Source organism: Equus caballus, chromosome 27, assembly GCF_041296265.1.
Source record: "Equus caballus isolate H_3958 breed thoroughbred chromosome 27, TB-T2T, whole genome shotgun sequence".
Taxonomy (NCBI): Eukaryota; Metazoa; Chordata; class Mammalia; order Perissodactyla; family Equidae; genus Equus; species Equus caballus.
Window position 1 is genome coordinate 25,391,175 of NC_091710.1, and position 24,673 is coordinate 25,415,847.

Here is a 24,673-nt window from a genome sequence, read left to right on the forward strand (position 1 = left end):
TGAGCGGAGGATAACGTGAAAGACTGGAAATAGGTGATTTGTTAAGAATGGTAGGAGGTGGGCAATTTTCCCATTTGGACTTCATACTGGAGTGCAGTCAACGGGCTGGAATCAACACATTTTCACTTTTTGTTCTTAGGGGCTTGTCTTCCTTTGCAACCCAGCCTTGGACACTGGAAACATGAGGGCTTAGGTTGAGTAAATTGTCAGTAAATGCATCTGGCTCTTCCGAGGAGTCCAGACTGTAACAATGACCACTACTATTGTAGCGAACGGTTGTTGAACGCTTGTCTGGAGCTGTACCGTTCTAATGGACTTTACGTCCATCATCTCATTTAATCCTCAGAACAGTTCAAAGAGGTAGGTTATTATTATTACGATCATCCTTGATTATAGAGTCTTGGCGAACATCCATAACCTGCCTAGCCCAGGTCACACAGTTGTTAAGGTGTGCAGAGGTCCACGCGCTTGGTGCCTTGACCTCTGCTACGGGTGCTGCCTTCTCCCATCCAGGCTGCTCCCATCACCCCTTCATTTTCGCCCCCCAAGGGCTCTTGCACCTACCCTGAGGAGATAATAAGCAGCCAGAGCAGGGCCCAGAGGGCGGCTGCCCGGGCGGGGAGGAGCCTCCAAGGTCCCCGTGCCTGGAGCCAACTGTACCGCTTGCGGAGAACGAAGAGCTGCAGAACTGCGTCCCCTCGGAGCAGATACTGTCCTCTGCGCGGGAGGGTGACTTACCCACAGGGGCTGGTACGGACAAGGAAATAAAGGACCGGGTAGGAGGGAGAGACTGGTCCACAGCCCTTCTTAGGACAGGAAAGCCCTGTGAGCGGACGCTCGGCGCCACCAGCGGCTCTAGAATAGTCACGGGCCGGTCTGACTGCGAAAGGCCAGGGTCCGCGGCCCGGGCGCCAGGCGGTTTCTGCACACACTGCGGCCCCGCCTTTCCTGGTGGCAGTCAGGTCCCTCCCCGGCCCTGCTGCCGGCCCACGTGGACTGGCTGGCCCGGGCTTCCTCAAGGATCTCCCGTGGGTGTGTTGGGGAGGAGGGCGCCGAGGAGGAAGGAATTCAAAGTAGAGTAATCGACGCCCCGCGACTTGCCGTCGGGGATCTTGGTCTTCAAGCGAATCCGCCTCTGCAGGTGCTTGGCAGCTCCGAGGTTCTCCCTGCGGGGGCAGCCTGGGATTCCAGAGGGTTCCAGAGGATCCCAAGGACCTGCGTGCCCGCGTCTCCCGCCGGGTGCGCGCACTGAGCTTTGCCCAGCGTTCTTGGGCTGCCTTCTCCCCTTCTGCACGGCTGTGGGTCCCAGCAAGACCCAGCAGTAAAAGAGAAAGGGCGGCGGGAGGATGAGCCCTGCCCAGCTCGGCAGGAGGCTGCGGGCGCACCACGAGGAAGCCCAGTGCCGGGGCGCTTCTTCCAGCCCGGGACCCCCGTTCCCGCTCTCCGCAGGCGGAGATGGCCCAAGGCTCGGCCCCAAACCCTCGGTGAGTCGGGGGGACCTTGGGTCGGGAGGACGCCCCAGTTTCGGCTGAGGGATGTCGAGGATGGGGTTCTGCGGCGGGGCAAGCGCACAGCATCCCGGACGTCGCGGACCGCGGAGACCAGGGGCGCTACCCGCGGCCGCGCTCCCGACCACGGGCGCGGGGCTATGGGCCCACGACCGGCCTGCCCCGAGCGAGGGGCCAGGGGTGGAAGAGAGGCGTTCTCGACCTAGCCATCAGCCTGGGGTCCTGGGCTGGGGTTGGGGCTTCCGCCCCGGAGAGGGACCAGAGGGCGAACCGCAGCGGCACGAGGGTAGCGGCGAGGGTGGGTGTCTCGAGACTGCTCTTGAGCGCCCCCAGCAGGCCCTCGCCTTTGCGCGGGGTTTCCATGTTATCTGGGCTCTGGGGTCTTCCTGGGCTGCCCAATTGTGTGCTCGCACGCTCCTCTCGCTCACCCTTCTCCGCAATTTAAGATTTAAGCGCCATTCCTCGCTCCCTCATCACACTCCAGCCACACCAGTCTTCTTCCAGTTTCTTGAATAGAAAGGAGTCTTTCTGTCTCAGGGCCTTTGCACATGCTGTCTCTTCTGCCGGTAACACTTTCTTCTTTTTTGCAAGGTCAGCTCTTTCACATTGTGTGGGTCTCAGCTCTCAGCTTAGATGTCTCCCTCTCAGAAAGGCTTTTATCTAACCATCCTACAGAGCAAGGCCTCCCCTTTCCCACAAACATGTTTATTTCCTCCCCTTCTTATTTCCTTTAGTCTTCCTGCCACACTTTGTATTTATTTTATACTCTGACTTTGCTAATTTAATGTAAAATAGGGCAAGGGACATATTTGTCTCTTTAAGCCTGTGACTGACAAATAACAGGTTCTCAAATATTTATGCTGGCATGTTTATTAATTAATTGACTCCTTGCTCCAGAGAACTGTAGAGCCAGAAAATGCCGCCTGAGATAGGGCAGTTCTGCAGAAATTTGTGCTATTTGCAGCAGCCCCAGTCTATTAAGGTATAGGTTGGCACCGAAGGTCTTTGGTCCCTGAATTCTCCCTTAGAGGCTTTAGGTGCTACTCTGCAGGGCAGTCTTCCTGGGAGGGCAGACAGGGTCTGGCACTCAGGAGCTCAATAAATCTGGAACACAATGTGGGGTAGGCCTCCCATGGGCGGTCCTGGCTCTTCTCCATGCTCCCTTTGAGGCAGACTCAGTGCATCATCACATTGCTCTGAAACTGAGCTCACCGCTCAGAGCTGAAGCCCCCATGGGGATGTGGAGAGGTGAATATACTCCATATGGCAAACTTAGGCAAATCCCCATTAGACCTCCCTGTTCCCCCAAAGTTCCTTGCTGGCTACCAGCTGCCTCCTTTTCCTCCCCTGCCTCTCACCTGTTTACAACCTCTCAAATCTCTAGGCCTTGAGCAGCTCTGTTCAGACCTAAGGTTATACCCCACACTAGGCACAGTCCAGCCTCTAGAAGGCAGTCCAGAGGGCACCTCTTGTTGCCGCAGCGTGCCCCCTGGGGTGTCACTTCCCCCTACATACTCCTGAGCAGCTTATTTAGCATTTCCCCATTGAAAACAGATTTCCTTGGAGGTGGTGGGGAGGAGGGGGGTGTATTCCGTACTTAATAAAAATTAACTTTTCTCCATTGTATTACAGTTTAGAAAATAAGGATAGTCTAGTGGTTAGGAGAAGGTGCTTTGGAGTGGGGCAGACCTGGGTTCAAATCTGTGCTCGGTATTTATCTGTCTGACCTTGGGAAAATTACCTGTAAGGCTCTGTTTTCTCCTCTGTAAAATGGGGGTGAAAATACTCTTGCATGGGTTGTGGTGAGGAGGAATAAGATTATGTCTGTAAAGAGCATAATGAGTGCTCAAAAAGAGTTATTATTATTAGAAGTCTTCCAGAAGTTTCTGTGGTCACTAAAGTCCCTGGGAGAGAACCCAAGGAGCCACCTGAGGCCTCAGAGGATTGCGAAAGGCCTCTGTGTAAACTCCTCTCGTCTGTGGCTTCCCAAGAATGTCTGCAGGTGATGACCCTTCCCTCGGGATTGCGCGTCAATCTTTCTCCTGGCTCTTTGCGCCACTTTCCCCTCTGTGATGTCCTTGGCACGCTTTGACTTCCTGCCTCCCTCTGTCCACAACTGTGGTCAAATCTCAGGAGGGGATACTCTTGGGCATCGTGTGCTTTACAGGTCTAGATTGTTTGAGGAAGGAGCTGGATAAATGACCCTCTGGATGCTAATCTCCAAGGGTGCTGTTGGCGGCTCTTGGCCTTTTCTGGGTCGAGGACCTCTTTGGGAATCTGAGGAAAGGCAAAGAATGTCTCCCTAGAAAAATATACCTTCCCGTGTGCACACGAGGTTTGCATACAATTTCAAGGCCTCCTGGCCTCAGGAGTCCAGTGCCCCCTGAGCGTCCTTGGGACCAGGCAGCCCAGAGGACAGTTCTTCAGCCCCTCCCTGGGCAGCCGCTCATAGAGCTGCAGCAGCAGAAAAACAAGCAAACCTAAACTCTTTTCTCTTTTCCTGCCTTCCCTTTGTCAGGAGGTACCAAAACAAAGAAATCATAGGTGCTTTACTGAGGGGGGAGACAAAAAGTAAATACACCAGTGGGTTTTTTTTGAGGAAGATTAGCCCTGAGCTAATATCTGCTGCCAATCCTCCTCTTTTTGTTGAGGAAGACTGGCCCTGAGCTAACATTTGTGCCCATCTTCCTCTACTTTATATGTGGGACGCCTACCACAGCATGGCTTGCCAAGCAGTGCCATGTCCACACCCGGGATCCGGGCCGGTGAACCCCGGGCAGCCAAAGCAGAATGTGCGCACTTAACCGCTGCGCCCCTGGGCCGGCCCCTACACCAGTGTTTAAAGATAGCCTGTGGGAGACTAGAAATGACTGAGCTGATAGGAGTGTATTTTAGGAGCTCCAAGAGGATTCATGGTTCAGTGAAAAAGATGTATGGCAATCAAGAAGAACTCGAGATCTGAGTGGGGACTAGAGGGTTAGAACTCGGGGGCAGAACGGTGTTGAAAATGTTACTGGGGTTGAGGTGAAGAGTTCTGGAGACTGGTGGCCCAAGGATGTGAAGTGGTTAACATTAGTGAACTGTACACTTAAAAATGTAAATTTTATGTTTTGTCGGTTTTACCACAATTAAAAAAAAAAAAACTTACTGGGCAACACGTCCATGTCCTCCATGAGAACTTTTGGGGGTCTACCCTACCAGACCCAGAGCAACTCACCACCCCTTCCTACCAGGGAGCTCACTTCCTACCAGAAAGTGCAGAAGCTCAGTGACTGAGTTTGGGTCCAGGACCTGTTCGGTCAAGGGCAAGCTGGTGATGGACGGATCACTGATGTGGGGCCAGTGGTGGGATTAGCATAAAGCTCTGGGAACCGTGGGTTTTGTTGGAGGAGGGGTTGGGGTAGAGTAGGCAGGGGTTGTGGAGGAGAGGGCGTAAGGCGGGCCTGCAGGGGTGTCCTGCCGTCCCTCTGAGTCTCGAAGGTGCTGTGGGAAGGAAGCTTGCTCCCCCCAATGTGAATCTGAAGGCTCCCACGTTGACCCTCTCCGGTGTCCTGACTTTGGAGACAGCAGGTGGTGCTGTTTAGCAAACTCGGGAGCCAAGAAGGAGAAACCTGAACTTTTAACTTGAGAAGCGGGACACCTCTACCTGGGGACCCTCTCCCTTCCATCTGCCAGAGCCGAGGAGGGTGTGGGAGACGGGGCTCTTCCCTGACCTCTGAAGAACTCCTCAGCTGGCCCCAGGGAGGGGGGAGGGCTGGGATCTGCTCTCCTGTGTATTTCCCACGTGTGCTGGTATCCCAGATGTCTCTGGAATGCGGCTCAGGTGAAGTCCTGGGTAGTGGCCACCCGGAGCTTGTCTGGGAGGCGGTCACACACCCCTGCACCAGCCAGGCTGACTCACCCTCTGCCCAGCTCACCGTGGCTCCAATGGCTCTGCCTGCTCCCCCTGCCCCTGGGACCCCTCCTTTCCTTAGAACACTCTCTGAAAGTCTGGACTTCACTGTAAAATAGACCAAAAGCTTGGAAAGCATCTCCATAAACATATTTCTAAATTTCAGGCTTTTATCCAGCGAGCTCTGGTTCCGGAAAGCACACATGGGAACTCGCTGGTGAAGTGCGGGCTTTCTGGGGGGGTTACGGTGCTGGACGAGGGAGGAGGTCTCCCTCCATCCTGTGAATCCGGATTTGATTGTTTCGCTGGGCTTTGTCCCCAACAATGACAGGATTCTGGGGAATGAAAACACAGCACTGGTTTGACCGCTTCAGCAAGTTTTAAAAAGCCCCACACACCAAAGTCCAGCGTGCCTTTGGGACTCCATGGCATGCGGGTCACTCTTAGCACACTGTCATGCCCCTCCCCTTGTTTTTCCTCTGCCTCACCTTCCTCATGGTGTTCTAATTTGTGTTGTTTAACTTCATTTATGTGGTTTTGTAAATGGCCTTAAATCTGTTTTGAAACTGGGCAGAGTACAAATAACTAGAAAGGAAAACATAACTCTAAAAGGTTAGATGTTTTGATATGGGCTGAACCTTCTGCTAATGTAGAAAAATAACCACATCCCTTAGTGACTGTAATACCCAGAATCTCCCAAGACTGCTGGTAGAGAGAGGATCTCCTCAGGGAAACAGGCGACAGAACCTCACTGCCTTAACTTTTGACCCCTGGCATTCCTGATAGCTCCCCGTGGCATCTTTCTGGAGTTGCTGCTCTTACCACCAAGCTTTAGGGTGGGGTGGGGGCTGGGATTCCCCTTTAACCATTTTGCCATTTGGACTCATGACTTCTCCCTCAGTACTCCCTGAAGAGCTTCTAAAGCTCCAAACTCATAAGGCCTGAACCTTTGAAATAAAAAAGACTAGGAGACAAGCAAAATGTAAACAGAAAATAAAAGGAAACTAGGTCATCCAAATGATAGCTTAAGATTTTTTATCTTATTTTCCATTAGAGGGACCCCTCTTCCCTGGTCTCTAACCTGCCACCAGACAGTGCTGCCATCTTAGGATACAGCCACATCCCCCTTCCAAGTCCGGAGCTAAGAGAGCAAGGCCGAGGCAGAAAGAGGGAAAGTCCTCGTCTGCCAGTGTTCCCAAGGCTCCTCTCTTGGTTTTATTTTCCATCTGAGACTCTGCTTCTTTTCCAGATGATTCACACTGGGAGTGACTCCCCTTTTGATGCTGTCTGTATTGGAATAATGCACCACATGGTGACCTCAGCTTTTATACAGATCCAATCAGGACCGTGGTCATGTTACTATACTGGTTACAAACCTAAGCAATCATCAAGCTGCAGGAGCTCTCATTCCCCTTCCTCAACAGAATGGTCCTTCCAACACACCTTCCTAGGGCCGCTTTCAAACCAGATGATGTTGCGTAACTTCCAGCACCAACCTTGGCTTTTAGTTTTAACTCATTTCTTCCCCCAATCTTTAAAGATGAAGGTAGCCATAAAAAATACTTAGATGTCTCCAACCAGAAGCCTTGGCTGAAACACCTTAGAGAAGGCAGGGAAAAACTTCTAAGTGTTGAAAAGGCATTTTTATCATCAAATTGGATTTCCAAGTGTTTTAGAGATGGAAGAGACTGCAGAGATCGTTTAATGCCATTCTTGCAGAGTACTGAGGCTGCAAGTGATTAAACGACTTACTCAAGGTCCCAGAGCCAGTCTAAACCAAGATTTATGCCTATCGATTCCCAGATCACTCCCTTTCTCACTACACTACTCATATTGGCCTCTTTCATATCTAAACAGAAGTGTAATCATGACTGGAACTTTTTGTACAGAAGTAGATGATATATATAAATTCAAACACATGCATACATATATACACATGCAAGATAATAGAATTAGGAGTTAAAGTGATTGAGGAATGATTATTTGTGTTATGTATACAATTTTAGCTGTTTGTGATGTGTGTCTTAAGCTATGCACAGAAGCAAATCTGGACTCCTAATAGATGGAATGAATGAATGCATCTAGGGAGAAGAAAATTTAATTCCATACACTGAATGCAGAGCTCTAGCAGAAACAGTGAAATTTACACATGGTCCTACACTTTAGAAGTTCATGAACAGTAAACATATGCTTAAATAGTTCTAATATAAAGCAGACTTTGACCAACATTGTCACAATTTAATAAGGAGTTTAGGATCGCTATGTGTGAAAAAAGCAGTAATACAAACAAGGAAACTTACCAGTAAGTACAAGCAAATTACACGTATATAGGTATGTCGTGGGTGTGTATATACATGTGTATAAATATGTACTGGCTGCCCACTCACATACATGTTACTTTTCACTGTATTATAAGTATCCAGTAAATAAGGATGGTGTCATTTGGGATGAATGCTTATACAACTTCCAGCTCAGCTTTATGTAAACAAAGATACTTAATGGTATCTCTCTTATCTCTTGGTTTGGTTCTATGGTCTGATGAAGCAAATATATTTCCAGTCCAGACCTCTCCTCTGAGCTTCACACCCATATATCCAACAGTCTGTTTACCGTCCTCTTGGGTGTCTCCAAGGTTCCCAAATCTCGGCATGTCCGAAATGGAACCTGACCCTTCTTCCAGTGTTCCCCATCTCAGTTAATGGCATCAGCGTCCACACAGTTATGCAAACCAGAAACCTCCAGCCAGAACATAATCTCCCTAAGGGCAGGGACCTAGCCTGTTTTGTTTTCTGCTGCATCTTCAAGACCTAGAACAGCGCATGACACAGAGTGGGTATTTAGTGGAATTACTACCTGCAGTCTCTAGACTGCATTCATTTCCCTCCACCCCTACCTTACTACTCCATCCAAGCTGCCATAACCTCTCACTGGCACTACTGCAACAGCCAGCTAACTAGTCTCCCTTCACCCATGCTCAGCCCGTTTCTGTCTGTCTTCCACTCTTCAGCCAGTGACCTTTTCAAAACGTAAATCTGATCCTTGCTATGGCCTCTGAGGCCTTGCATGGTCTGTATCCTACTCACCTTCCAGCCTTATCTCATACCATGATCACCCTTGCTCTTTAGATCCAGTCAAGTTAGCCTTTTTCACAATGCTGCCTATCTCTTGCTGTCTCCTGCTACAGGGCCTTTGCTCATACTGCTTTCTCTGCTTAGACCATTCTTCCCCTCTTCACCCACTTAACTTCTACTCACCCTCCAGATGTCACCCTTAGAAAAGCTTAGAGTATTAGGTCCTGTAGGTCCTGATGTCAAATGTATTTGATGGCGAAGTCACAGTCAAAACAACTTGCAAAATGCAGATAAGAGATACCATCATAATACTTGTTATGGTTTCATTTTTACATTTGTTTGTGTAATTATCTTTTGCATAAAACTTTTAACAACTTGTAAGAAGTTTTTGTCTGTCTTCCTATATGAGGTCAAGGATCTAGTCAAAAACCATTAAAACATAAGTCACCATTTCTCTCTTTCTTGTATTTACCTATATTCTCTTTTTTTTCTATCGGATATAAATCCTCAGGAAATAGGCCCTACTCTGGTTTTGGATTGAAGTTTATAAAGATCCTTCCCCAGTACAATATGAATGTTTAATAATGTTTAATAAAAATATCCCATGATGACAGATTGTGAGTCCTCCTGAACTGTGAGTACCTTGTGGGATGGTTTGAGTGAATTTAGCCTGGAGACAGGAGATGGACCTTTGGAAGTCTTTTCTCGCCCTGTGATATTAGGATTCAGTAAAATTGAGCAAAGAGGGGCCTTTCCAGGTTATCATCTGCCATATGTCTTCTCTTCTTGTAAGAGGACCAGAGAATGGGTAAATTGACTGAATATTACATAGTAAGATGGTTAGAATTACTCAGGTAGACTAGATGTTTCAAAGAGAACCTGTAAATATGGGGGTTTATTATATGATAAAGAAGGATCATAAATCCAAGAGGGGAAAGGCCAGGTTAGTGAATTCATTATGTCTTACTATTTATTTACCATTTTGTGGAAAAAAGTGAATTTTAATATTATACTACATCATTTACCAATATAAATTCCAGAAAGATTAACATGTAAAATAGTACAAATTCAAGCCAAAAAAGGCTATATGAAAACATAAGTGAATTATTTGAAATCCAGAGGTAGGGAGAACTTCTAAGCTTAAGAGTAATAGAAAACATTACCCCCTCCCCCCATAAAGAATATTTTCAGCTATTCAAAAATGCAAAATTAACGACCAAATTAAAAGGTAAAAAACAAAATGAAGAAAAAATAGATTATCAGAAACTAAGCAAAGGGTCAATATCTGTATTATATAAGGATATTTATAAATTAATTTTAAAAAAACCTTAAGACTCCAATAGAGAAATTGGGCAAAGGATGTGAACAGACAGTTCATGTGTAATATAAAATAATTGACACACAAGAAAAAATATTCAACTTTGTCAAAAATCAAAGAAATGCAATCACACTATTTTGTACTTGCATAGTGCAGAAATTATCATTTAATCTATCAAATTAACAGGAATATAAAGTGTATAATACTCAATATTGGTGAAGGCTTTGTGAAATAGCTTTTCCAATACATTATTGGAGGGAGTGATACTTGTCATTATGTATAATGAATATTAAGAATGTTCACAGCTTTTGATCCACTTCCCAGGATACATCCTAAGTAAAAAAAGTTAAGAAAATAAATCTAAATATGGACAGTCTTTTATGCACAAAGATTTTCATGTAAGTGTTATTTATAGTATAATGTTTGAAAATAGGGAGATGGTTAAAAACCAGTGTACATTAATGAAATTAAGCAAACTTTGGAAATTAAGTATATGAAAGTTCTGATAAAATGAGAAAATGAGGGGAAAAATAGGATACAAAATTGCACATACAGTATAATCTCAACTACTTTAAAGGAAAGTGTGCATAGAAAAAACACTGGAAAAATACACACTGGAGAGTGATGTCAGCATCATGGCCGAGTTAGCTGTTACCTCAGTCTCTCCTCACTAAGTTACAACCAAATGGTCATTCATTAACCAACAGAGGATTCCCTACAAACCACAATAGGACATCTGAGAGATCCATGTAGCCATACATCTGTAGGTGGGAGTACTGGCTCTCTGGGAAGCAGTGGAAGGAGGTGAGTGGATCCCCTCCACATCCACAGCAGTAGGGATCTAGATCAGGGTCCTCACACAGCAGCCAGTGTGTGACTATAAGATGAGGCTGCGGGGCAGGCAGGCCTGCATGTGAATGCTTCACTTTCAGACTTGCAGCCCAGCCCACGGGAATGCTCCACCCTGAGTGGTGCAGCGTAGCCACCGCGTGGGTCCCCCCTCCACACACAGCAGCCCAAGTGAACCACCTGTGAGCACAGAGCAGGCCTGAGTGCATGTAAAAGAAAGCACCCCCCACCCTGTGCACCAGCTCAGCTGTCCTTGGCCAAGGCAGTGGATCTGCACCAGAGCACCTGTGAGTGCATGTGTGACCCGCCAAGCGGCTGTGGCCAGTGGGCAAATGCAGACAAGTCCTACTGGCACAACTTCCAGCAGACATGGTGTGGTCAGGAAACGCAGCTCCTGCCCACTCTCACCCCGCTGCAGTGGTTGCAGGTGGAATCTGTGGCCTGATACTACCACTGTGCTGGCAAAGGATCACTTCATCAAACACCATGAAGAACTACATTAACACTCCAGAGCAGAAGAAAAATGACAACTCTCCAGAAACCAATCCTGAAGTCACAGAAATTTACAATTGAAATAGCAGATAATTCAAAATAGTTGTCATAAAGAAATGAATTACAAGCAAACTCAGAAACAAAGTTCAGTGAACTCAAGAATAAAATTAATGAGCAGAAGGAATACTTCACCAAAGAGATTGAAACCCTAAAAAAAAACCAAACAGATATTGGGGAGATGAAGAACACAATGAACGAGATTTAAAAAAAAAAATCTAGAGACCTTAAAAAACAGAGCTGATGTTATGGAGGACAGAATTCGTAATTTAGAGGACAGAAATATAGAAATGCTTCAGGTAGAGAAGGAAAGAGAATTAAGACTTAAAAAAAGAGAAGAAATTCTTTGAGAAATATCCAACTCAATCAGGAAATGCAATATAAGCATTATAGGTATTGGAGAGGAAGAAGAGAGGGAAAAAGGAGCAGAGAGCTTGCTCGAAGAAACAATAGCAGAGAACTTCCCAAAACTGGGGAAAAAACTGGACTTACAAGTATATGAAGCTAGCAGAACTCCTAATTATATACATACAAAAAGACCTTCTCCAAGGCATATCATAGTAAAACTGGAAAAAGTAAATGACAAAGGAAAAATTTTAAGGGCAGCAAGGAAGAAGAGAATAATCTACAAAGGAACCCCTATCAGGCTTTCAGTGGATTTCTCAGCAGAAACCTTACAGGCTAGGAGAGATTGGAATGATATATTCAAAATACTGAAAGACAAAAACTTCCAGCCAAGAATACTCTATCCAACAAAACCATCCTTCAAATATGATGCAGAAGTAAAAGCTTTCTCAGACAAACAAAAGCTGAGGGAGTTCATCGACACTAGACTTCCCATACAAGAAATGATCAAGGATGCTCTCATACCTGAAAAAAAAGGGCAAAGGTTTACAAAGCCTTGAGCAAGGGGATAAATAGACAGACAAAACCAGAAAACTGCAGCTCTCTATCAGAACAGGTTAGCAAATATTTAATTTTAACAGAAAAGATAAAAGGAAGGAAAGCATCATAAATAAGTATAAACACTTCATTTTCATCACAAACTCACAACACAAAACAGAATAGTTTGGAACAATAATACCTTAGATGGGGAAGAGGGAAGAGACCTACTTAGACTAATGCAGATAAGAAACTATCAGAAAAGGGACTATGTCATCTATGAGATCTTTCATACAAACCTCATGGTAACCACTAAACAAAAAATCATAGGAGAGACACAAATCATAAATAAAAAGAGAACTGAGAAAACCATCACAGAAAACCACCAAACTGAAATTGCATCAGAAATACAAGCAAAGAGAAACAAGGGAATTATAGAACAACTGGAAAACAAGAGATAAAATGGCAGTATTAAGCCCTCGTATGTCAATAATCACTCTAAATGTAAATGGACTGAATTCCCCCAATAAAAAGACGCAGAGTGACTGGATGGATTAAAAAACAAGACCCAACAATATGCTGCCTCCAGGAAACACATCTCAGCTCTAAAGATAAACACAGGCTCAGAGTGAAGGGATGGAAGATGATATTCCAAGCAAATGGCAAGCAAAAGAAAGCAGGTGTTGCCACACTTATATCAGACAAAGCAGACTTCAAGATATAAAAGATAATGAGAAACAAAGAGGCGTACCATATAACGACAAAAGGGACACTCCACCAGGAGGACGCAACACTTATGTATATATATGCACCTAACACAGGAGCAAAAAAGTATATAAAGCAACTATTAACAGACCTAAAGGGAGAAATTAACAGCAACACAATAATAGTAGGGGACCACAACACCCCACTTACATCAAGGGATAGATCATCCAGACAGAAAGTCAACAAGGAAATAGTGGACTTAAACGAAAAACTAAATCAGATGGACTTAATAGATATATATAGAGAGAACATTCCATCCAAAACCAACTGAATACACATTCTTCTCAAGTGTACATGGAACATTCTCAAAGATATACCATATATTGGGAAGCAAGGCAAGTGTCAATAAATTTAAGAAGATTGAAATCATATCAAGCATCTTTTCTGACCACAATGATAGGAAAATAGAAATCAACTACAAAAAAAAAAAGTTTGGAAAGTCACAAATATATGGAGACTAAACAACATGCTACTGAAAAAACGTTGGATCAATGAAGAGATCAAAGGAGAAATAAAAAAATACATGGAGACAAATGAAAATGAAAATATATCATACCAACTCTTACGGGATGCAGCAAAAGTGGTTCTAAGAAGGAAATTCATAGCAACACAGGCCCGCCTCAACAAACAAAAATCTTAAATAAGTAATCTTAAACTACACCTAACAGAACTAGGAAAAGAACAAACAAAGCCCAAGGTCAGCTGAAGGAGAGAAATAATAAAAATTAGAGCAGAAATAAATGAAATAGAGACCAAAAAACCCCCCAAAACAGTGGAAAGGATCAATCAAACTAAGAGCTGGTTCTTTGAGAAGATAAAAAAAATTGACAAACCCTTAGCCAGACTCACTAGGAAAAAAAAAGAAGCCTCAAATAGACAAAATTAGAAATGAAAGAGGAGAAATTATAATGGATACTGCAGAAATAGAAAGGATTATAAGAGAATACTATGAAAACTATATGCCAACATATTATTCAAGAAAAAATGGATAAATTCTTAGACTCATACAACCTCCCAGAACTGAATCAAGAAGAAATAGAGAATCTGAATAGACCAATTACAAGTAAAGAGATTGAAACAGTAATCAAAAACCTCCCCCAAAATAAAAGTCCAGGACCAGATGGCTTCTCTGGAGAATTCTACCAAACATTCAAAGAAGATTTAACACCTATCCTTCTCAAGCTATTCCAAAAAATTGAAGAAGACAGAATGCTTCCTCACTCATTTTATGAGGCTAGCATCAGTCTGATACCAAAACCAGACAAGAACAATACAAAGAAGGAAAATTACAGGCCAATATCACTGATGAACATAGATGCAAAAATACTCAACAAAATATTGGCAAACTGAATATAGCAATACATCAAAAGGATCATACACCATGATCAAGTGGGATTTATACCAGGAATGCAGGGATGGTTCAACATCCACAAATCAACCAGTGTGACACACCACACTCACAAAATGAGGAGTACAAATCACATGATCATCTTAATAGACGCAGAGAAAGCATTTGACAAGAACCAACATCCATTTATGAAAAAAACTCTCAACAAAATGGGTATAGAAGGAAAGTACCTCAACATAATAAAGGCCATATATGACAAACCCACAGGCAACTTCATACTCAACGGTGAAAAACTGAAAGCCATCCCTCAGAGAACAGGAACAAGACAAGGGTGGCCACTCTCACCACTCCTATTCAACATAGTACTGGAGGTTTTGGCCAGAGCAATTAGGCAAGAAAAAGAATCCAAATGGGAAGGGAAGAAGTGAAACTCTCTCTGTTTGTGGATGACATGATTCTATATATAGAAAATCCTAAAGAATCCATCAGAAAACTATTAGAAATAATCAACATCTACAGCAAAGTTGCAGGGTACAAAATCAACTTACAAAAATCAGTTGCATTTCTATACACTAATAACGAACTAGTAGAAAGAGAAGTCAAGAATGCAATCTCATTTACAATTGCAACAAAAGGATAAAATATCTAGGAATAAATTCCACCAAGGAGGTGAAAGACCTATACATTGAAAACTGTAAGACATTATTGAAAGAAATTGAAGACGATGTAAAGAAATGGAAAGATATTCCATGCACATGGATTGGAAGAATAAACATAGTTCAAATGTCCATATTACCTAAAGCAATCCACAGATTCAATGCAATCTCAATCAGAATCCCAATGACATTCTTTACGGCAATAGAACAAAGAATCCTAAAATTCATATGCGACAACAAAAGACCCTGAATAGCTAAAGTAACCCTGAGAAAAAAGAACAAAGCTGGAGGGATCACAATCCCTGACTTCAAAATACACTACAAAGCTATAGTATCAAAACAGCATGGTACTGGCACAAAAACAGACATACAGATTAATGGAACAGAATTGAAAGCCCAGAAATAAAACCACACATCCACGGTCAGCTAATCTTTAACAAAGAAGCCACAACATACAATGGAGAAAGGAAAGTCTCTTCAGTAAATGGTGTTGGGAAAACTGGACAGTCACGTGCAAAAGAATGAGTAGACCATTATGTTAGACCTTACACAAAAATTAACTCAAAATGGATTAAAGACTTGAATGTAAGACCTGAAACCATAAAAGTCCTAGGAGAAAATATAGGCAGTACATTCTTTGACCTCAGTCTTAGCAGCATCTTTTTGAATACCATGTCTACTCAGTCAAGGGAAACAAAAGAAAAAATAAACAAACAGGACTACATCAGAATAAAGAACTTTTGCAAGTCAAAGGAACCCAGGAAAAAAATGAAAAGACAACCCACCAACTGGGAGAAAATATTTGCAAATCTTATATCCAACAAGAGATTAATTTCCAAAATATATAAAGAACTCACACAACTCAACAATAACAAAACAAACAACCAGATCAAAAAATGGGCAGAGGATATGAACAGACATTTTTCCAAAGAAGATATACAAATGGCCAACGAGCACATGAAAAGACGGTCAACATCACGAATTATTAGGGAAATGCAAATCAAAACTACAATGAGATATCACCTCACACCCGTTAGAGTGGCTACAATCACCGAGACAAAAAATAACAAATGTTGGAGAGGATGTGGAGAAAAGGAAACCCTCATACACTGCTGGTGGGAATGCAAACTGGTGCAGCCACTATGGAAAACAGTATGGAGATTTTTCAAAAAATTAAAAATAGAAATATCACATGACCCAGCTATCCCACTACTGGGTATTTATCCAAAGAACTTGAAATCAACACTTCAAAGAGACTTATGCTCCCTTATGTTCACTGCAGCATTACTGCTCCCAAGATGTGGGAGCAACCCAAGTGCCCATGAACTGATGAATGGATAAAGAAGACATGGTATATATATATATATATATATATATATACACACACACACACACAATGGAATACTACTCAGCCATAAAAAAGATAAAATCGTCCCATTTGCAACAACATGGATGGACCCTGAGTGTATTCTGTTAAGCGACATAAGCCAGACCAAGAAAGACAAACACCGCATGGTTTCACTTATATGGGGAAGATAAACAAACACACGGACAAAGAGAATGGATTAGTGGTTACCAGAGGGGCAGGGGGTTGGAGGGTGGGTGAAAGGGGTAAAGAGGAACATATATATGGTGACTGATAGATAATAATGTACACCTGATATTACACAATGTTATAAACCACTATGACCTCAATAAAATGATAGAAAAAAAATACACTGGAACAGTAACAGTTGTCATTTTTCCAAGGTGGAATATAAGTGATTTTTTAAAAACTTCTTTCTACTTTTCTTTGTTTTCCAGATTTCCTATGAACCAGTCCTTACTCCTTTCCTAGATGAAAACTGAGGCAATGCCATAAAAACAAGTGAAGTACTGATACATGCTACAACTTGGATGAACCTTGAAAACATTAGGCTAAGTAAAAGAAACCTGACACGAAAGGCCACATGTCCTATGATTTCATTTATATGAAATGTCCAGAATTGGCAAAGCCATAGGGGCAGAAAGCAGATTAGCGGTTGCCAGGGGCGGGAGGCAGAGGAATTGGGACTGATTACTAATAGGTATGGGGTTTCTTTTTTGGGTGATGGTCATGTTCTAGAATTAGATAGTGGTGATGGTTGTACAATATAGTGAATATACTAAAAACCACTGAATTGCATACTTTAAAATAGTGAATTTTATGCTATGTGAATTATATCTCAATAAATTAAATAAAAAGAGGCTTGAGATAAAAAAAAAAAAAAGGAAAGAAACCGAGGTGAGTGAGGGGTTTAGGTTAAGAATTTAGTAGAGTCCAGTTTCAAATGGCAATCTCTGTTCTCAAGGGAGCAGCCACGGAGAGGTCTGGGAGCCCTCTTTCTTATTCCTGGCAGGCCGGAAGGACCTCACTGGATGGTGTGTATGTACGTCGGAGAGGAAGAGGGCGAATGAAGGAGAAAGATCAAACATTGCTCTGTGTTTTGTGACTGACTGGCTTCTCTAACGACCAGAGATGTTTTACAAATTATGAATGGCTATTAAAAAATTAATATGTACAATGATACTATTTACAATAGCATCAAAAACATCAAATACCTAGGAATAAATCTAATGGAAGAAGTACGAGACCTATGTAGAAAACTACAAACATTGAGAGAAACTAAATTAAAAAAGGACATACCTTGTTCACTGAAAAGATGTCAAATTTCCCCAAATTGATCTATAAGTTCAATTTTTTTTTTTTTAGAAATGAACAGGGTGATTCTAAAATTTATATGAAAATGCAAAGGGCCAAAAATAACCTAGAAATTCAGACAGAGGAAGAACAAAGCTGAAGGCTTTACATGACTAGATATCAAGATGTATCATAAAGCTATGATAATTAAGACAGCATGGCATTGGTTCAAGAATAGACTAATAGACCAGTGGAACAGAATAAAGTTCAGCATTGAATCCACACATAGCGGTGACACTGAAGAGCTGGTGGGAAAGCTGCATTTGTTAATAAATGGCACTGGGTCTATGTGATATACTTACGGGGAAAAAAAAAGAATCTTGACCCCTATCTCATACTATATGGTAGGGAAAATTTTGTGCTTCAGTGGAAAACTGCATTTTCTGTAGCATAGCCTCTGGGTTGTCTGATTTTGATTTTGTGGCAGCTGTTTTACAACTCTGTAACTTGTAGACAGCTGATAGCAATGCAAAATTCATGAAAATAAATTCACTCTGTCCCCCACCGTGGAAAACCGGTTTTGCCTCTATTTGCATACTCATTTCAATATTCGTGATCTATAAACGTGTCTGTTCTTTGGATTCACCTTTGAACAAGTCGAAACACCTTGCTAGATTGCGTTCTTAATAAGTTAAATAAAATTTTAATGTGTTCATTTTTATATCTTTATGAGTCACAATTTTATCTTTTTTTTGAAAATTGTCATCTAACAATACACAAAAATTAATTCCAGATGGAATGCTAATCTAAATGTGAAAGTAAAGCAATAGAGCTTCTAGAAGATTATAAAAGAGAACATATTCATGACTTTGGGGCAGCAAAGTTTTCTTAAAAAGGGCACAAAAGCACTAACCACAAAAGAAAAGATTGATAACTCAGATTTCACTAAAACTAAGAATTTCTTTTTACTCCAAAACACCACTAAGAGAATGAAAAGGAAAGCCACAGAGTGGGAGAAGAATTTGCATTACGTCTTTTTGACAAAGGTATAAAATATGTATTATATATATATCCTACAAATCAATAAGAAGACAAAAAATTTTGAATTTTCAAAAAGTTTTTGGAAAAAAATGGACAAAAGAAATGAGTAGGCACATCGCAAAAGATCATATCCAAATGGCCAATAATTCAGCACACAATCTCATTAATCTTCAGGGAAATACAAATTAAAACCACTGCACATCCACCAGTAGGGCAAATACTGATTGACAACACCAAGGTTGACAAAGATGTGGAGAAACCGGATCTCTCAAATACTGCTGGTGGGAGTATAAATTGGTATAACTACTGCGGAAAATCGTTTGGCAATATCTCTTTTGCTAAACATATGTCCACCCTATGATCTAGCAATTCCATTCTTAGGTGTGTGTATGTTTATGTATATGTACCAAAAGACGTACAAGAATGCATAGCAAATTAATTTCTAATAGATCTGTGTTAGTTTCCTGCCACTGCCATAACAAATGACCACCAACTCGGTGGCAAACACTACAGTAATTGATTCTCTCATGGTCAGTTCTGGAGGCCAGAAGTCTGAAATTACTGAGTGATTGGGGCTGCACTCCCTCCGGAGGCTCTAGGGGAAATTCTCTTCCTTGTCTCTTGCAAGCTTCTGGCCGCTGTGGGCATTCCTTGGCTTGTGGGTGCATCACTCCAACGTCCACCTCCTTTTTCTCATGGTGTTTTCCCCTGTCTGTGTCATCTCCCTCTGCCTCATTCTTTTAAGTACGTGTCCTTGGATCTAGGGCCCACTTGGATAATCCAGGATGATCTCCACATCTCAAGATCCTTAAGTTAATTACATCTGCAAAGACTCTTTTTTCCTAAACAAAGTAACATTCACAGGTCCCAGTGATTAGGGTGTGCACATATCTTTTGGGGGTATCATCACTCAGCCCACTACAAGCCCCAGACTAGGAACGACCTAAATGTCTAGCAACTGTAGAAGGAAAAATAAATTGTGGTATCATCATACCACGGAATACAATAAAACAATAAAGGTGAACAAATTATTGCTGCATGAACAGCACTGCTGAATCTCATAAACAAATACTGTGAAAGGAGCCAGACCCCAAATAAATACGTAATGTATGATTCATCTATATAATGTTTGAAAATAGCAAGACTACTCTATGCGGATAGAAGTCAGGAGAGTGGTTACCTTTGGAAAGGAGGGGCCTGGTGACTGGGAGGGACTCAGGGAGAGTTCTGCAGGAGCTGACATTCTTCTGTTTCTTGATCTGAGTGCTGAAAATTCACCAAGCGAAACACTTCTGTGCACTTTTCTGCATATAATGTTCGTAGCCATTTTCTTTTCATCTTCTTTCCTTTGTTATAGCTAGGCTGTAATGCTCTAATAAAGTTTGTTTAAAAAAATCTGTTCCTATATTATACACTTTTCTTCTATTTTCTGAATATATTAGATTTCAATACATAAGCTTATTAAACACTATGAATGATTATGACAACATTTTATTTTTCAATATGGGTTTAGGTGGTGCCATCTCAGGAATGTTTGTTTTGGGGCCATGTGTATATATTTTTAGTCTAACGCGTTTTGAAGACAACTTGAATTGGAGGACCCAATTGTGCGACAGACCGGGCTCTTTTGTAGTTTGTTTCCCAACTGTGTATGAGACTTTAGTGTCGCTGACCTTTCTTGCTGAAGGTGTCCTCCAAACTTGACGTGTGTGTGGCAGGGGTGTTGGGGGGAAATGTTACTCCAGGGTGAATGATTCAGACTTAGGAAAGGTGTTATGCATCCTAGGATGGGTAAGGGATAGAATTTCCCGAAGATGGGCAGAGAGTCTTAAGAGGGACCATAGGAGCAGGTAAGAAGAGGGCAGGTAAGGAGAGAACCTCGTCAGATCCTGGTGTTGCCAGGAGGGGACCCCTAGGTAAAATCCTTTATTCTGACGCTCTCCCTTGGACTTTGTAAAATGTCAGGTGCTGGGCTTTAAGCTTCCAGGCCTCCATTATAATTCCTTAGGGTGTCAAAAGTCAACGGACCCATCAGCGCTGTGCCATCTAAAGGAAAGAGGAAGAAAGAGATTGTGGGGCTGCTCATACTCACCTCTTGGCCAGCTCTGTCGCAGTGGGGTCTGTGTCCAGGGTTGAGAAAGTGGAGGCTCATGGCTTCTACGGGAGAGTTCAGGAAGAGAACCAGACCCTGAGCGGTAGCTTCCAATGGGACAATCCAAGGAGGAACCAACAATCAAAACCTTTTTCCCCCGTATGCCATGAAACTGATTCTGGGAAGGTGGAGCGTGGCTTGTGTCTACAGAGAACATATATTTGTATATAATCAGAAAAAATAAACCTTATATTTAAAAAAAATAGTTATACAAGGTAGTGCTAAAGTGGTGGTAGCAGAGATCAAATGGAATAATGCTGAAGGGTTAGAAGTTGTTTATGTCTCTTCTACTTAACTTGAACTGCCTTCTGTTGAAATTGGGAGAGCTAGACGTGGCGATGCAAAGCTGAGGACATTTCCTGCCTTTGAGATGCTTACAAGTGATTAAAGAAAGGACTGAATCAGAGTACAAGAAATAAACTGGGAAATAAGAAGCAGTTCTGAATGGGAGAGGCGGAAGGGAAGGCTTTGGGCAGAAAGTAGGAAGGTGAGGAGTACACATTCTCTACAGTCTTTTAGCGAGGGAATCAGGAGCCTTCGCTGAAGGGACCCAACAAATTGGAAAGACAATACCTTTGTGTTATCTATGATGCAAGCTTTGTTAAAGTAATACTGTCAACAAGGTTGTAGGGGAAATGGTTAGCCATTTGCCTCCTGAGATCACTCTCTGTCCAGTTTGGCAGTAGTCTTAACCCCCACTTTGCCACAGCCATTGGGGCCGTGGAGACAGAGCCTGACGTCGGGGATTGCTCTTGGGGCTCCCCGACCCGCCAAGCAGGAAGCCCTTGCTCCTGGAGCCTACACCTGGAAGAGAGTCTTGGTCAGCCGAGTGGGCAGGAGGCAGAGGCAGCTAGGCCTGGAGAAGCCAGAGGGCTATTTACCAAGAGCCTCAGTGAATGAGTCATATGTGTGGACGTTTGTCACCACACCCCCAGTCTGAGGCAAAGGAAAAAGACACGTGGCCATGACCAGCCCCTTTCTGCTCCTCCCTTGTGATAGCGCATGAGCCCATCCAGAGGCCCCAGGTGATGTTCGAGTCAGTGTTCCTGCAGTTGGGGGACACTGAGGAGCTGTGGGTGGGGGTGATTGGCAGCGAGCAGGGCAGTGGAAGTTGCTCCCTCCGCCTGCCCTGCCTCCGCGCCCCAGCCCGGCTCTACACGTCGCCTAAGGAGGGGCGTTCTTCCCCGCTGGCCCGAGAGCGCCTCTGTGCCCGGGGTCTGGCGGCAGAGCTGGGCGCTGCCCGCGGCGACCGGCGGTCGGGGCTCTGCTCCGCTGCTCTGGGAGGACAGGCGACTGACCTGCCCGGTCTAACCTGCCGGGCGCCGTGGCCACGTGCTCAGGGCCCGCTGAAACTCTTTTCCTCTTTCAGGCAGAGCGAGAGGCGGGGCAGGGTGAGAGGAAAGAGAGTCACCCCGCCGCGCCCTGGCTGTGGGAGGTGTTTGCAAACACTCCCGGAATTCAGCGAACTGAGAGGGGTCAGCCGGCGGGCGGAGCTCTCCCGGGGCAGGCGGGGACAGGGCCTGGGCAGCCCTCAGCCCGCTGGGGGTCTGTGATGTTGGGAGAAGGCAGACTCTCACTCGTGGGCGTCAGTGAGTGAGTCTGGAAGGACAGACAGTGTGCTCTGGCCGGAGGAGGGGAGAAGACCAGCACCGAGGGGTCTGGCGGGCAGGAAGCCAGCTCCCAGCACGCCCTGTGCTGGAGCTCCTGGCATCTCTCTGCTCCGACAAATGTCCAATTCCTGCCTCTGGTGTGCCGCACCCTCTGAGCTAACCCTGCGCCCGCCTGTCTCTAGAGAGAAGGATCTTGATTTCCCAGGTGGTAAGGCACCGTTGCCCTCCCCTAACCCACCACCTCTGCTTTGACCACAGAGCCTATTTGTGTCTGACAGAAACCCAAACACATGAGGTCACAAGGTGCTCATAAGTTTTCCTTCCCGCCCCTGACCCTCCCTCTTTGTCCTCTAATCCTTTCCGGGAGTGGAAGGGGTGCTTTGTGTCCTCTCAGCCTTTGAGGCTGTCCAGCCAGGTTTCACTCCTTGCTCTCTTTACTGTGGGAGAGGGGGGAGACCAGAGCTGAAAAACTTTACTCCCAGGGTCACTTTTGATCCCAAATCTTTGACGTTGTCCAGCTGGGGTGTAGTGGAGTAGTGGACAGGAGGACAACCAAGAAGGAAGTAGATGCCTTACCGGAGGCAGCATCAACTTAGAACAGACACCAAGAATGGCTAAGGGGTGGGCCAGAAGGGGCAGGAGGCCGACGTCCCCAGATGAAAATGGAGGAAGGTGTCTGGCTCTGACCTGCCATGTTCTCGGCTGCTGGGCTACTTCTGCTCCTACTGCCTCGCAACCTGAAGCACGGCCTGATCACACCACTGCTCAAATCCTCTGAAGGCTGGCTCGCCTGGTCTGACGCCGGGGCATATCCTCTGTCGCCTAGTGTTTGTGATCTGCAGGATCTGGGCCTACCTAGCTTGGCTGGCTTATCTCTACCACCCATCCCCAGTGCACTTCTAAAAAATCCCGCAGTCCAGCCCCAATGGGGGTGCTCACAACCCCTGTACATGTCATGAACTCTCTGGCCCCCATGCCTTCTCTTCAGCTGCTCTGTTCTCTCCTCCTGAAATGTTTTCCCCCATTTCCCCTTCTCTGCCCATCAAATCTGGTATATCCTTTAGGGCCCAACTCAATGCTACTTCCTTCAAAAATGTCCACCTGCTTAGAGAAATTGCTCTGTTCTCAAAACGTCCAAAGCATTTTATTAACACAGGACTTCCTTTATAGCATCTGCCATGGTGTGCCTTGGAACTGGGTCTCAGGGAGGACTTTGTTCCCTCCGTAGCACCTAGCACAACCTAGGCACAGAGTAAAGTTCTCAACAAATCTTTACGATAATAATGGAGCCATGAGGTTGAACGAGGTTAACAGATCATCAAGAAGGGGAAATCCAAATAACAGAGTTCTCTTAGGTTTTCCTGCCACCTCATGTCTGGTGCCTCCTTTCCATTCCCTTCTGATGACCGTTAAATATTTACAACATACTAACTAGGCCTTTCCCACACTGTAGTCACCCTCAGTTGCAAATCTGAGGCAGAATGTCTGTCTTCTAATTTTCTACATGGTAAAAGGGCACACTAGGTACTCATGGTTGGCTGGAATAACCTGCAAACTCTTCAATTCCATAGCACTTCCTGAGTACCTACTGTGGACCCAGGTGTCTGCTAGGGGCTGTGGAGGGGACAAGTTAAACAGGTGACACCTCGTCCCTGCCCTGAAGGGGGCCATCAGAAGCCAAACCTTGGAGAAACCTGAGTGAAGTCTTGCAGTGGCTAGGACCTGGGTAGGCAGAGAGGCTGGCAGGGCAGCCATGAGACGGCCAAGCCAGTAAAGGCCTGGAGGTGGGAAGATTATCTGGGCTATAGTTTGTTCAGGAGATAGAGGAGAATGAGTCAGAGTGGGGTCAAAATAGCAACGCCTTGAAATCTCTGTCAAGCCTGAAGTTAATGCAGCTGGTGGTGAGGCAACATTGCAGGATTTCGAGCAGGTTAGCGCAGCAGTGTGCCGTGCGGATTGGAGGGAGGAGAGCCGAGAGGTCAGGGGAAATTAGTAGCAAGCCAAGCCTGGGGCTCTGAGGATGGGGAAGATGCAAGGGATGCAGCAAAAACAGTGGATGGGAGTCAGGACACCTGGGTTCTAGTCCCGACTGTATTGTGGGACCTTGAACAAGCAGCTTCTCGGCTCTGGGCCTTTCCTTAACTGTAAAACCTGAAAGCTTTCAAAATGAGCTTTCCAATGTGATGACTGACAGTTGAGCCTTTGAAGTAGGATATCAGGAAGAAAGGGAATTGGCCAATCTAAGGGACATTTGGAACAAGGAAGTGACTGACTGGGAGCCCAGAGGTAAAGAGCAGGGAGAAACTGAAGAAGGTCGAGCCAGGGAGAAATGGGGAACTGATGGGGGGTGGGGTGGGGGCGTCTGCTCCTGAC

The 24,673-nt window shown here is 44.5% G+C and overlaps 1 long non-coding RNA gene across 1 annotated transcript; it reads left to right on the top strand.

The window, feature by feature from the left end:
• The first annotated feature begins 640 nt into the window (after positions 1 to 640).
• On the top strand, positions 641 to 17,087 carry LOC138921046 (uncharacterized). The gene is made up of 2 exons (XR_011433274.1): positions 641 to 1,484; positions 16,642 to 17,087. It is a non-coding gene; the product is annotated as an uncharacterized lncRNA (long non-coding RNA).
• Positions 17,088 to 24,673: the final 7,586 nt, after the last annotated feature.